Source organism: Micropterus salmoides, unplaced genomic scaffold, assembly GCF_014851395.1.
Source record: "Micropterus salmoides isolate LMB-PRFRI ecotype aquatic unplaced genomic scaffold, ASM1485139v1 Ms_hic_scaffold_2, whole genome shotgun sequence".
NCBI lineage: Eukaryota > Metazoa > Chordata > Actinopteri > Centrarchiformes > Centrarchidae > Micropterus > Micropterus salmoides.
This window is the reverse complement of record NW_024041150.1, coordinates 51890618-51904961: the sequence shown is the minus strand read 5'-3', so window position 1 is coordinate 51904961 and position 14344 is coordinate 51890618. Positions and strand designations below refer to the sequence as shown.

At 40.4% G+C, this 14344-nt stretch overlaps 1 long non-coding RNA gene across 1 annotated transcript; it reads right to left on the bottom strand.

Moving 5' to 3' along the window:
* Positions 1–10740: 10740 nt before the first annotated feature.
* Positions 10741–13378, bottom strand: LOC119912821. Its single transcript, XR_005446272.1, has 3 exons — positions 12267–13378; positions 11428–11510; positions 10741–11109 (listed from the first exon to the last, which is right to left on the bottom strand). It is a non-coding gene; the product is annotated as an uncharacterized LOC119912821 (long non-coding RNA).
* Positions 13379–14344: the final 966 nt, after the last annotated feature.

Genomic DNA, 14344 nt, shown 5'->3' with positions numbered 1-14344 from the left:
CTTGGAGTTACTCCTCCTGGCTGGTCACATCCTTGTGGCCAGTGGGCAGCTGGAGCCAAAGAAACAAGTGCCACAGGACCCTCTTACTGTTACCCAGAGACTTGGACTCGTAGAAAGAGACGTGCAGGGTCCGATGAGGCCCGATATCACCATGCCCCGCCGCCGGCCTGGTGTTTGTTGTGGGTATTATTGGTAATACCCACAACAAAAAGAGAGACTGAGACTGGGAGACTGTTGCTAACTGGTTGATGCTGGACAGTGTTCGCCGTGAGTTTATTATAGCACGGTAACCGTACCCGGTTATCATGGTAATTAAGATGTGTATGGTAATAATAGCCGTTGGGAATTTTACCGTGGTTTATCGATTAAACCGGTAATAATTTCATCTCTAATAAAAATATTGAGGCCTGAAATGGTACAATACAAGTTAAAGAGTTCCTCCTGGTGTTAAACAACTCCGTTATCAGAGCAGAATCCAGTCAGACTGTAGCTCTGCAGCTGTTTTTCTCTCTACTCTTCCCGGTGTCCCTGTCCTCTACACATCACACTCTGGAAAGCTGTCAGTGATGTTGATGCTATCGCGACAAATCGTCACTCGAATTTCACACTCACAATGAAAACTTTTAACTCACACAATAGAGCGTCTCATCTTTGACCACGTCTACAAACTCATCTTTGTATTGAGTTTTTATAGAATCTCGCTGGCATTGCGTTGTGTGTGAAACCAGCATTAGAACGCCGTGCTTAGATTCTCTTAACATGTCAGCCTGACCTTAAAAAAGCCAAATCCCTAATGCAACAGTGTGTGTATAGTAGGATTGGCGAAAGTGTCTGAACAGTACTGATCTACAAAGGCAAACAACCTTTTAATCGCTGGAGTGTAAAACTGAGAAAAATTACGTTAAACTTGTTTTGTTGTCAAATTAATTGTAGGTAGAATACCGGACATGTGGCAAATCTTTTTTATTTATAAAGTTATTTATGTACATAAAAATCTTGATCTCAAAGACCTTTGACCCTTATTCAAAAGTTAATGTACTCTGACTTTGCATTGTCAGCAAAATAATGTCTATGTTAAACCTACTAATCATGGCAAAATCAGGCTTAATATAATATAAACAGATAAATAATATAATGTAAAATTGTATTCATTATTTTTAAAGCTCTTCATGGCCTCTCGCCCTTTTATATCTCTGATTTCTTTTTGTCCCATACGCACCAGCACATATCGTGAGATCCTCGGGCAGAGGTCTGTTGTCTGTTCCAGAGTGTTTAGAAATCTAAAGGGGACAAAGCATTTGCAGTCAGTGGCCCGAGGCTCTGGAACAGCCTGTCAGTTGAGTCAATGAACTCTTTTAAGTCCCTTCTTAAAATATACTTTTATAGGAGAGCCTTTCCTGATTTTAGTTGATATTGTTTTATTTTATTTTGTATTTACTTTTAACGTGCGTTTGTGTCAAGTGTTTTGTTGCTTTTATCATCTATTTGTGTTATATTGTCTTTGCACTTGTTAAAGCACTTTGTAACTTGTTTTCGGAAAGTGCTCTATAAATAAAAATGGTGATTATTATTATTATAAATGAGAACAAGTGTATTAACGTGTATTTGAAGGTCACAAAAGTGCATAACCACCACACATTGTTAAGACTTATTTTATGATCCTATTGTTGTAGTGAATTAAAACATAACACAATTTCTCTACGTATTCCTTAAATTTCAAGTTGTAACTGATTTTGCAATGCTAGTGTGGCTTTTATACACTCTCAGAAAATTTACACACAATATTATCAACAACTTTTATCCCCTTTCCAACATTTATTGCGAATGATTTACGATTACTTATAGCTGGAAAGCCATCTACTTTTTGTTTGATTCTAATCTTTAGTTTGGTGTGTTTGCTATTGTTGTGGACGGTAATCTATTTCTTTTAACAAATAAATTAATTACAACAAACCGTTGTCTTTTTTTTGATTTATTAAATGAGATTTAACAGAGAAGTAACATGTAAAAATTACGATTACTTATAGCTGGAAAGCCATCTACTTTTTGTTTGATTCTAATCTTTAGTTTGGTGTGTTTGCTATTGTTGTGGACGGTAATCTATTTCTTTTAACAAATTAATTAATTACAACAAACCGTTGTCTTTTTTTTGATTTATTAAATGAGATTTAACAGAGAAGTAACATGTAAAAATGAACCAGCCAGTCCAGAAATCCACCACCTGGTCCACTTGCTAACGTCTTGCCCAGAGTGTTTAACAATTCAGCTCGTTGTCACAGTGCTCAGTGTATGATTAGGGAACAGAGGCTTCTTGGCCATCATTAAGACTAAACATACTAAAACAGAGTGGAAGGGCACAAAGGGCGCACAATAAACCTAGCAAGCTGTTCCCTTTAACACAGCCTAAACATTAGTAAATGGACAACATAATATGGTAGATAAAGTACTAATATATGTGAGTGTATGGATAAAGTAATACAAGTGCATTCATAAAAGATGAAAAACATGAAAGGATTTTCTGCCACCATAGCTACCGCTAGCTTGCACTACTTAGCTAACAAGTCATTATAGTAACGTTAGTTAAAACAATCACTGACACTATTTTCTTTATACTTTATTTAAGCTGTGTGTGTGTAATCAAAGCATTTCTGGCACATGTATGTATTATACATGGGCATAACAAGGTTAAGTCCAATACACAAGGTACACAGTAATTTCATAGATGCGCAGTAAATCAAAGGCAGAGTAACTTAACCCAAGATTTTAACTCAATTTGTGCATTCCAGAGTGCATCAAAACAATGAGAAAGAACCTAATCTTACGGCAAAAACAACCCATTATTTTCTCCAAAAAACAAAAGTTAGTCAAGATATTTGCCCACATCACGAAGGAGATTGTTTTTTCAAAAATGACAATATATCGAAGTTAAGGCCTTTGCATGGCAGAGTGCGTTTGTGTGTCGGAGAGGTTTGCAGTCAAGCTGTCACTATGTAGTACGTAAAACGTATAGGTGAAGCACACAAAAACGCTCACCTGTATCAAAACATGTAAACTGCTCAAAATAATTAAGGGAACACATTAACCAAACATGATTGTAAAGAACGAAATAGTTCCAAGTTTAAAATTTTACTGAACAACGGTGCAGGGTGAGAGAGAAATGAATGAATACCAACGAAGGTTATTATAGTTTTGGATTTTCATCAGTTTTTATTTCGTTTTTGACCTTTTGTTTTCCATTTTGTTCTTTTTCAGATATAAGGCAACATAATGTTATAACTCCTTTAGGATTACATTGATTTTTAACTTATTTGCATGATCAAAATACTCCAAATCATTATGCAGAAATATACATTTAAAATACATTGTTGCCAATAAAATAACCAAATAAAAGCAATAACCAAAAAAAAAAATAGCCTACAGTTAATAATGGAAACTGAATAAGCATGAAGCTCTAATGATTCATTTTATATCTGGCCTAATACAACCATTTTCACATTGTGGGGAAGTGAAAGCACTATCTTCATTAGTGGATTTTATAGGAAAAATAATAGTGAATCCAAACAATAATCCAAACAATAAGCATAACACAGGCTACGCACAGCAGGCTCAACAATAAAGCATTTAACACAGGCTGTAGAAAACATGACTTGAATTCACTCAGTAAAGTTAAAATAAATTTAAACTGACAAAGCTGTACTGGTGGCGACGTACCTAGTGACAACGTGTGTGTCACATGGTTTTAAGGGGACGTACCTAGTTCAGATGTACTTAGTAGGCATATACAGGAATTCTAATATACGACGCTGTGACGTCGCCGCCGGAAGACGTTCATTTCATGCACTCGCCGCCAAGTCACCGCCGGTCTCCCGTCTGCGGTACCAATGACTCCCATTCCAAAATCCACACGGTCTGGCGGTGACGGCAGGGTAGACTGCTCCTTATCCTTCTGCTGGTAATCCTCGCTTTGGCACAATCCACTTGTTATAGCCGTCAAGTTGGACACATTCTACCTGCGTGAGCTTACTGTGAGTTGAGATCAATGGCTGATCTTGTGGCAAAAGTGTGGTTCCAACTTTGTGCAGCCGCAGAAAAGCAACTACGGTTGCCTTGCTCCCACGAGGTTTTAATATCATGTGACATGGTGATGTTTTGCAGCACTGGCGAAAGTTAGACAAAATTTCTAACCAGCACCTTATTTTAAGTCCAGCATGCATCACGTTAAGTCAGCACTGCTCTGTGCCACATGAAGTTAAACACAACTACTGTCGCCTTGATTGCGTTCACCTGTGTTCAATAACCCTGCCCCCTCTTTCTCTCTAGAGGTTTGCGTGTTCCCTTTGTTCTTGTCGGATTGTTCGTTAATTCTGTCGAGTGTCTTCTCTCCTGGCTTTGACTTTTTCTGTATTGTTTTTGGATGAATCTTTGGATTTTCATGATCTCTGGACTCCTGGTTTTTCGTGTTCATTGAATTGTTTGTTTCTTGGACTGCCTGCTTCTTTTGTTTTAATAAATATCACTAACTGCACCCCTGCTGCTTGGTGTCCTGCATTTTTGGTCCAAATCCCTTTTTAGCTGTGCTTGCACTTAACAAAACACAACACAGTCTAGGCCTATAGCATAACTTAGGAATGGTTCAGAACTCACCTGAGCCAACATCTATAAGCTTTATCAAAAGGAAAGTCTTAAGTCTACTCTTAAATGTGGTGTCTGCCTCCTGAACCCAAACTGGAACCTGGTTCCACAGGAAAGGAGCTTGACAGCTGAAGGCTCAGGCTCTCTTCCTGCTTTTGGAGACTCTAAGGGTGCTTTCACACCCGCCTCATTTAATTAGTTTGAATCGCACTAGAGCTTGTTTTCCCCCTTGGTGCGGTTTGCTTGTGGTGTGAATGCTCAGTGTGAAGGAGGTCTCGGTACGCTTGTGGTGTGAAAGCAAACAAACCAACCCCAGGATTTTATGATTGCAGAGATGTGATATGAGCATTATTTTCAAAGCTGAACCACTATTAAATCCATCAGCTGACTGTGAAATGTGCACAGATCAGAAGTATTAAAGTGCTGAATAAACTTCTGTCAGTCACCGGAGTTTGATTTCCCGACATGGCTCCTTATGCGGGATAACAATCAGCAAAGCTGTCCGATCAACAAGTTACCTGTAGGTCTGTTACATCATGGTTACTTCTCTTGGTTTGTTTGTAAAACTGCAGTGTGAACATGAACCGGACCAGAACTAAAATGCAACAGTTTATAATTTTTTTTCACTTGGTCCGGACCAAATGAACCAAACTGCAGTTGTGAAAGCACCCTAAGAACCACAAGTAACCCTGCATTCTGGGAGCACAGTGCTCTGGTGGGGTAGTAAGGTACTATGAGCTCTTTAAGATAAGGTGGTACCTGACCATTAAGAGCTTTGTAGGTAAGCAGGAGGATTTTAAATTCTGTAGGAAGCAGAGTTTTTAGGATTCATTTCTACATTTGGATTCCACACACATGGAATCATTTTCATTTGCTGAATCATCATGAAGACGTTCAGAGCCTCTGCTGCTGCTGTTCTTCCCTTTTACATTTCTGGAGGAATATTAATATTAGAATTTCCACTTTTAGTGTCCATCAGATCAGTCGACCAATCAACAAGCAGACTGTTTCTGCCTGGTAGGATCCAGCTGGGGCTTCTCTCTCCTCCACCTGTGAAAGTGAGACGAACATCCTGGATGATGGAGGAGCTCGATGGATCTCTGGGTCACCAACTTGAGGACAAAAATCATTGCCAAAATAGACTACTTTGAGTCCAAAAAGGCTCAAGACAAACTAAAGAATCCGCTCAAATACACCATCTTCTTAGGCGGGGTTTTTGCATGATCTCCACATCCATCTTTGCTGGCTTCCCCCTTTTCAGTAAGTTCTGAAGATGAATTTCTATCCTCTGCTAGTGGCCTTTTCTGAGTACAAATTTAACAATTCATTCAACTTATATTTTTGGATGATTCAGTCTCAGTATTCACCATTATAGAAATTCAGAAAGAAGAAAGTGAAGACATTTAGAGGTTATACAACTGTTGGCAAACTTTCAGGTACTGCAAATCACTGCCTCTGCTCTGTGTTCTGTTCAGACTTCTTCATACTTGTACTGTGTGTTCACTACCTAAGTATCTCCAGCCAATGCATCTGTGTGTATAGTGTTTCTAATAATTCAATTCAATTCAATTCAATTTTATTTATATAGAGCCAAATCACAACAACGGTTATCTCACAGCGCTTTTCATAAAAGAGCAGGTCTAGACCGTACTCTATGGTGCTATTTACAGAAGCCCAACAGTTCCCACCAAGAGCAGCACTAGGCAACAGAGGCAAGGAAAAACTTCCTTTTAAGCGGCAGAAACCTCGAGCAGAACCATAGCTCAGGGTGGGCATTAGAGGAACAGAGAGAAAAAGAGAGGGATGGAAGGAAAGAGAGAGGGGAGGGAGGCAGCCTACACAATATACACATACAGAGGTACAGACAGTAAAGGTGATGTTGCTATAAACTAAATGAAAAATGGTACAGATATTTATAGTAGTGTTAATGATAACAATTGTAATTTTAATGATTATAATAACAATAATAATAATAATAATAGGAACTAGCAACAATAGTCGTTGCAGCAGAGGGTGTCGAGCAGGAACACGGGGGCAGCAGGTGACCCGCAGCCACAGATCCAGACTCCACAGCTCCAGAGCCAGAAAACCTGCAGGAAGTGATAGGAGGAGAGAAACGAGAAAGCACAAGACTACCGGAAAGGGGAGAAGTTGTGTTAGTAACATGCAATAATGGGATGAGGTTGCATACAGAGGGAGAGAAAGTAGAGGAGAGAGGAGCTCAGTGCATCATAGGAAATCCCCTGGCAGTCTAGGCCTATAGCAGCATAACTAAGGGATGGTTCAGGACTCACCTGAGCCAGCCCTAACTATAAGCTTTATCAAAGAGGAAAGTCTTAAGCCTACTCTTAAATGTGGAGATGGTGTCTGCCTCCTGAACCCAAACTGGAACCTGGTTCCACAGGAGAGGAGCTTGATAGCTGAACGCTCTGGCTCCTAGTCTACTTTTGGAGACTCTAGGAACCACAAGTAACCCTGCATTCTGGGAGTGCAGTTCTCTGGTGGGGTAGTAAGGTACTATGAGCTCTTTAAGATAAGATGGTGCCTGAACATTAAGAGCTTTGTAGGTAAGAAGAATGATTTTACTGGAAGCCAATGCAAAGAAGCTAAAACAGGAGAAATATGATCTCTTTTCCTGGTTCCTGTCAGAAAACGTGCTGCAGCATTCTGGATCAGCTGAAGAGTCTTAACGGACTTTTTCGAGCAGCCTGATAATAAGGAATTGCAGTAATCCAGCCTAGAAGTAACAAATGCATGGACTAGTTTTTCTGCATCATTTTTAGACAGGATGTTCCTGATTTTCGCAATATTACGACATATAAACGACATGTCCTGATCAAAGATATCTCCAAGATTCCTCACAGTGGTGCTGGAGGCCAGGGCGATGCCATCAAGGGAAATTATATCTTTAGATAATGCGTCACGGAGGTGCTTAGGCCCCAGAACAATAACTTCAGTTTTATCTGAGTTTAACATTAGAAAATTACAGGTCATCCAGGTTTTAACATCCTGAAGGCACATCTGAAGTTTAGCTAACTGATGAGTTTCATCTGGCTTGATCGATAGATATAACTGAGTATCATCTGCATAACAATGAAAGCTTATGGAATATTTCCTGATAATATTCCCTAAAGGAAGCATATATAAAGTAAAGAGGATTGGTCTAAGGACAGATCCTTGAGGAACTCCATGACTAACTTTGGTGTGCATGGAGGACTCATCGTTAACATGTACAAACTGAAATCGATCTGAGAAATAGGACTTAAACCAGCTTAGAGCGGTTCCTTTAATACCAATGAAATGTTCCAGTCTCTGCAATAGGATCTGATGGTCAATGGTATCAAATGCAGCACTAAGATCTAATAAAACCAGTACAGAGACGAGTCCTTTGTCTGATGCAATAAGGAGGACATTAGTAATTTTCACCAGTGCTGTCTCTGTGCTATGATGAGCTCTAAATCCTGACTGAAAATCCTCAAATAAACTATTGCACTGTAGAAAGTCACACAGCTGTTTAGCAACTGCTTTCTCCAGGACCTTAGAGAGAAATGGAAGGTTAGATATAGGTCTATAGTTGGCTAAAACATCCAGATCAAGTTTGGGCTTTTTCAGTAGAGGTTTAATTACAGCTACTTTAAAGTACTGTGGTACATAGCCTGTTGATAGAGATAGATTAATCATATCTAGTATAGAAGAGCTGACTAAGGGTAAAACATCTTTAAGCAACCTAGTCGGGATGGGGTCTAAGAGGCATGTTGATGGTTTAAATAAAGAAATTATTGAAGTTAGTTTGTAAAGATTGAGAGAAGCAAAACAGTCTAAACATATATCTGGTTCTACAGCTGCTTCTAAGGTTCCTGAGTTAAGAGATAAGTTGGTGCCAGTTGAGGGCAGGTCTTGGTGAATTTTGTCTCTAATAGCTAGAATTTTATCATTAAAGAAGCTCATGAAGTCGTAACTACTGAGAGCTATGGGAATACTTGGCTCAATAGAGCAATCAATAATAGCATACATAGACAGTGGCCAATAGAATGGTTTAAACAAAAGTGGCTAAAACTGCACTATACAGTATAGTTACTTTATTATGTAGCTTAAAACATTAAATATATTAAATATTACAGAGCTAAGAAACCTCTGTTAAGAGAAACCACTGATCTGAAGGTTCAGAGGGGGAAATGTGAATGCTTTTAGCTTCTGAGATCTGGGTCATCACATGTTGTCAGGTGGAGTTTCAGGTGAGGCTCGTCTCCAGACCAGAGAGGACAGGTGGACGCTGTTTGGCTCATGGCTTTCTCCGCTCCCGTTTCTTTCTCTGAGTGGGAGGAGATAAGTGAGGACGGAGGACTTTTATTCTTCACATGGGACGTCCTCGCTCGCTGCTGCCTCATTTACACTCCTCACCTGTCACAGGTGTAGAAATCACTCAGGGTCAGTTTCAGACAGCTGATGCTTCTGCTCCAATACTGAACCCAGACCTGTGTCTGTGCCAGGGACAGATGAAGCAGCAGTTTACGACTGAAGGACCAGAACAGGCTCTGGACCTCAGAGACACATCAGGGGGTTATGTATAGCCCCTTTTCCACTGCATGGTACCAGCTCGCCTCGACTCGCCTGGACTCGATTTGGTTTTCCATTGTGTAAAAGTTGTACCTGTACCTGCTACCAGGTACTTTTATTCGTATCACCTCCCTCGAGGTTGCAAGCGAGCTGAGGCGACACTAAAATGTGACGTGAAAACACAGCCAACTACTGGTCAGAGAGAATCATCACTATTCACTGCATTATTATTGCCCCAGACAGAGGCCAGCAACAGAAAGTTTTATATTTTACAATTTTCATATGTTATTTCATTACTTTTTCGAATATTCACAGTTTTACAAAAAGTGACGACGGAACAAAATGGTGCTTGAAAGTTTTCGGGGTTGAGGAGCTCCGCAATGGCAGCGGGGGATGCCTGCGCCAACCCGCAGGAGAAGCTTGCGAGGCCGGCCAGCCGGCCGCTCACAGAGCCCTCTGCTCCTGCCGTCACACAGACCGCTGCAGCAACAACGGCAGAGGAAAACACAGCTGGAAGGTTTTCATACCGCTTATCTGTCTTTACATTCTGAGGAAGGTTGAAACGTTTCAACTTAAATCAAGAGACAGCTGTGTGTAGGTCACTGGCGTAATGGTAATGGGAAAACAGCATATGTATCTCAGTCGAGAGCCAGATCTTTGGTTCCTTTCCGAGAGCCAGCTCCCAAATGGCTCTTCATTTAAGACCACTTCTGTTTAGATTAGAATCAAGTTTACTGTCATTTCGCATTGCAACAACGTCCACATTTCTTTCAGCCACTTTAGTGTAAAAGCCACCCGCTCAAATAAGATGAAATATTTGTCAACATCCTTCTCATTAAAAGGAGGAACTAAGCGAATGTTTCTGCTTACATCAAAACTTGAAGATCTTTATGAAACTTGAGAACTCCAAGCTCCAATTAACGCATTCGGAGATCATTCTTCCTTGTTTCAAGACCGTTCAAATACTTAAGTTCTTTTTCTTTTAACGTCAGACACTGCAATACAACTTCCAATTATTTAAGTCTTACTGCTTCACCAGTAGTTTGACGTGAATGCTTGTGAGTTTCTGGAGTTCTCTGCAGCTGTGGCAAAATGCCTTTTTTCACCAAGGCAGCACATAACTCCGCCTTAATAGCCTGCTTCTTAATTTGCTTAGAAACAGCTACCTCATAGTGGTCAGCAATCAACAGCAGCATTCCCCTAGTACACCGATTAAACACCTTGAGAGTAGGACAATCAATAAACTCCATCAATTTAATCTCTGTCTTTGAGAACCACAAATCTGAGCCTATCACCAAAACGCCAGCTATGTCCACAAAATTACCTGACACTCTAAAGGGCAATACACAGTACTAAAGGCTACAAACAAATCAACAGATCTAGATTAAAAAAGGTTTACTGCCACCAAACCACCCTAATCTAGATCTCAAAAACCCCATTGAAAACGTTACCATGTTTACAGTTCGTTTGGACAAGTCCCCAATTTATGTTACGACGCCCACCAAAGCTCATGACAAATGGTGGTCGTACATAAGTTAAAGAGTCCAGGAGTTGTGCAAAGAAACATAAGTTTATTTAATAAACATGAAAAAAGTCCAAAATAACTCAAACATAATAATAAGTTTGATGGGCAAAACAAACAAAAGAAAGAGAAGCCCTGCAGACCAGTCCACAAAGGGCCGTAGGATCTGGAGGCTTTCCCGCTACCATAAACCAATAACTAAAAAAACATAAATAAAGCTGTGAAACTAAACTACCAGTCCCATCAGAATAGAATAAAAACAACAGTCAAAAGAATACAAATCTGCAGCAGTTCCCGTCAGTCTGCTGTTGTTGCTATGACTGGAAGGTGGATAAGAGAGAGAGCCAAGCACCCAGCACCCTCTTGGTTTCTCCCCTCATCAGCCAGACTTGAAATACCTGAGGAGAAACAGACAAACACGAGTCACCATAAAACTGAAAAATCTACATCATGACCTGCAGGGGGAGACAGTAACAGTGGGCTCTGAGCTAATGAAACGCAGGGACCAAACAGAATGAGTGCAGTTATGCTAGATCTTACAACATGTACAGTGGAGTTGCACAGATATTTTACAGTATTTATGAATATACTGAATATTAAAAGAAGAGAAGAGGACAGATTTAGAGAATGTAGAGTGCAAATGTAAAGAAGTATGTACAGTATGAACAGCAATGTGTGGAGTCTATGGTAAGCATGCAGAGTAAAACCACATTTACACAGAGGGTCGCCTCTCAGAGGGGAGCTCCCATTGTTCACTTCAAGGAGGCGCCTGAAGAGCTCCGTCAGTCCCACAGGAGACCTACTGGTAGTGATGGCGAGATGAAGAATTGAAGCTTTCCATCCAATTGGTTCACTCATGGCACTTTCACGGTGCTTCATTTGTTCTACTGCGCCATCAAGTGGGCAATAAATGTAAAACAGGCAGAGTGATTATAACGGCAACATGGCTTTGGTGTGTGAAGCTTTGAATTGAATAAATTAATGAATGATGTTTATGATGCTGATACATGACTGACTAGCTTTTAATAAGGTGTCTGTCTTTATGATACAATGACAGGGTCAAAAGGAAAGTGGAAACAAGGGAGAGGGTTATGATAACTTGGTTTGTGACTTTAGACAACATTTTATTCATCTTTATTTAAAAATAACACTTCCACAGTGCCGGTTTCTTTTTTGGAGATGATTTTTCCAGCTTTAGAAAATTATTATTAGGGTAATATAGGGTAAGAGTTTAATTCTTACCAAAGCTACAAAATGTAAAAAAAAATGTCAACACTTTCTTTTCCTCTGTGTGATCAAAGCAATTCTGACATAAGTTGATAAACTTTTTTAGTCATTTAAAATCAGCTGTAGATAAAATCTAATTGTGTTCAATTTCAAGTTCAAAAGTCCACAAAATGTTGAGGACGGTCCGCTGCATTTTGCTGCTCCTTTCGAATCGCACGCAAAACCCGCAAACCATCTCCTGAATAGGTCACGAACGTCACCACATACGTCATCAACAGGGGCCTCGACACGCGCTTCGAAGCCTCGATACGGACGGACACACCACTACCTGCTGGATCTCAGAGACCAGGACCGAGAGCGGGATGGAGGAGGACAACCAGGACCCGGAGCCCCGGAGCAACAACGTCCCCGGAGGACAAACAGCAGGCTCGAGCTCTGATAGCACCGATGTTCAGGTCAGTGTTCATGAACACAGCTAGCAGCTAACAAGAAGCTAACGTGGCGTTAGCTCGGCCTGGTTCCGACACGTAGCTTCATATTGACTGTAAACAAGATGTAATGTAGCAGGATTCAACAGTGGAGCCATCAGAACCCCGTATCTCTACAGAACCCACACTTAATGTGACGGTCGGAACCGGAGAGGAGGAGGAGGAGCAGGAGGAGGAGGAGGAGCAGGAGGTCTCTTGTAGCATGTAGCCTGCTGCCTGTGTGTTAGCATGCTAGCTAGCGGGACAAAGCTAATGTTAACTTCCGGTTCCGCAGTTAAGGGAAAGTTAAATTACATTGTTGCCAAAGCTGTTTTATGTAAAGCTTTAACTCTGTCTGAAACTCACTTTCATATCATGTTAAACCTTTATGAGATTTCACTGCTTTACACTGTTCCACGTGTGTAACGTTAGACCAGATCCCAGTGTTTCCCCCAAGATTTCAAGAGACTGTGGTGGGTGGGCCTCGGTCCCTCTCTGGGTGTCTGGGAGCATAATCTTATTTTCTGACCAACAACACAAAGCTGTAGTTGTTTAAATATGATTAAAGTCTAGCAGGAGGGGCGGGATAACCGCCATCTTTGCCGTTACGAGCTTTCCTCATAGAGTTGTATTGAGGTTCACAACGCGGTCATATTATCCTAAATAACTTGCGTCCTCTAGGCTACATCGTAATTTAGGTTTCTTCTGGGATAGAGGACGTCTCTTGCATACACATCTATATATCTATCTAAAAATGGTACACAAAAATCACGGTTCGGTACGTACCTCAGCTTTTAAGTCATGGTTTGGTTTATTTTCAGTACAGTAAGGGGGGAAAATTCAAACATTAAATTCCTGCTGGTTTATTATTAAGTTTTGTAAACATTAAAATCAGTTTACAATGTTTTAAGCAAACTTCCGAATTACACATAATAAATAAATTATATGAAATATAAAAGAACAATAAATAAAATACTGCTGCAAACTACTACCAAGTTCTCCACTAAATACAGTATTCTAAAAACAATTTCAATTCAATTTTATTTATATAGCGCCAAATCACAACAACAGTTATCTCACAGCGCTTTTCATAAAAGAGCAGGTCTAGACCGAACTCTGTGATGATATTTACAGAAGCCCAACAGTTCCCACTGAGAGCAGCACTAGGCGACAGAGGCAAGGAAAAACTTCCTTTTAAGAGGCAGAAACCTCAAGCAGAACCATGGCTCAGGGTGGGCGGCCATCTGCCTCGACCGGTTGGGGTGAAGGAGGGAGAGGGAGGCAGCCTACACAATATACACACAGAGGTACAGACAGTAAAGGTGATGTTGCTATAGACTAAATGGAAAAAATGGTACAAATATTTATAGTAGTGTTAATGGTACATAGTTAATAAAATATAATAAAAAATATATTGTAACTGGACTGGATGACTAGTTGGTGTTTATTGTGGAGTCAGAATGTCACTACTAAGGTTGTTTTCTGGCAAAGAATGCCTCTTTTTAAGACTTCACCCAAACAAACAAGGCTCAGAAATGTTAGCTGCTCACATACAGCATGTGGTTTGGTCCACACATGACTTACGTGAATGACTAATCATTCATGCAGCACACCTGGACACACCACCGCTCACTGAACAGATCTCTGCCTCACTGCCACAAACAACTGTCTCCACCTGCTGGCATGTAAAGCCGTTTGCTCCCAGCGCTGTTCCACAGACTTCTATTCCTGTCATCATCACGCATAGACCAGTAAACCGAAATGTGCACATCCCACACAGAAATATTAGTAATCTCTTAAGGATTAGGACAACTGCACCAACTCCAGCACCCAGAACAAACTCATTTAAAATGGCTCTCGTCAATGTGAGATCACTTTCAAGTAAGACTTTTATCTTAAATGATTTTATCTTGTTTGCAAATCTAGATTTTATGTTAAC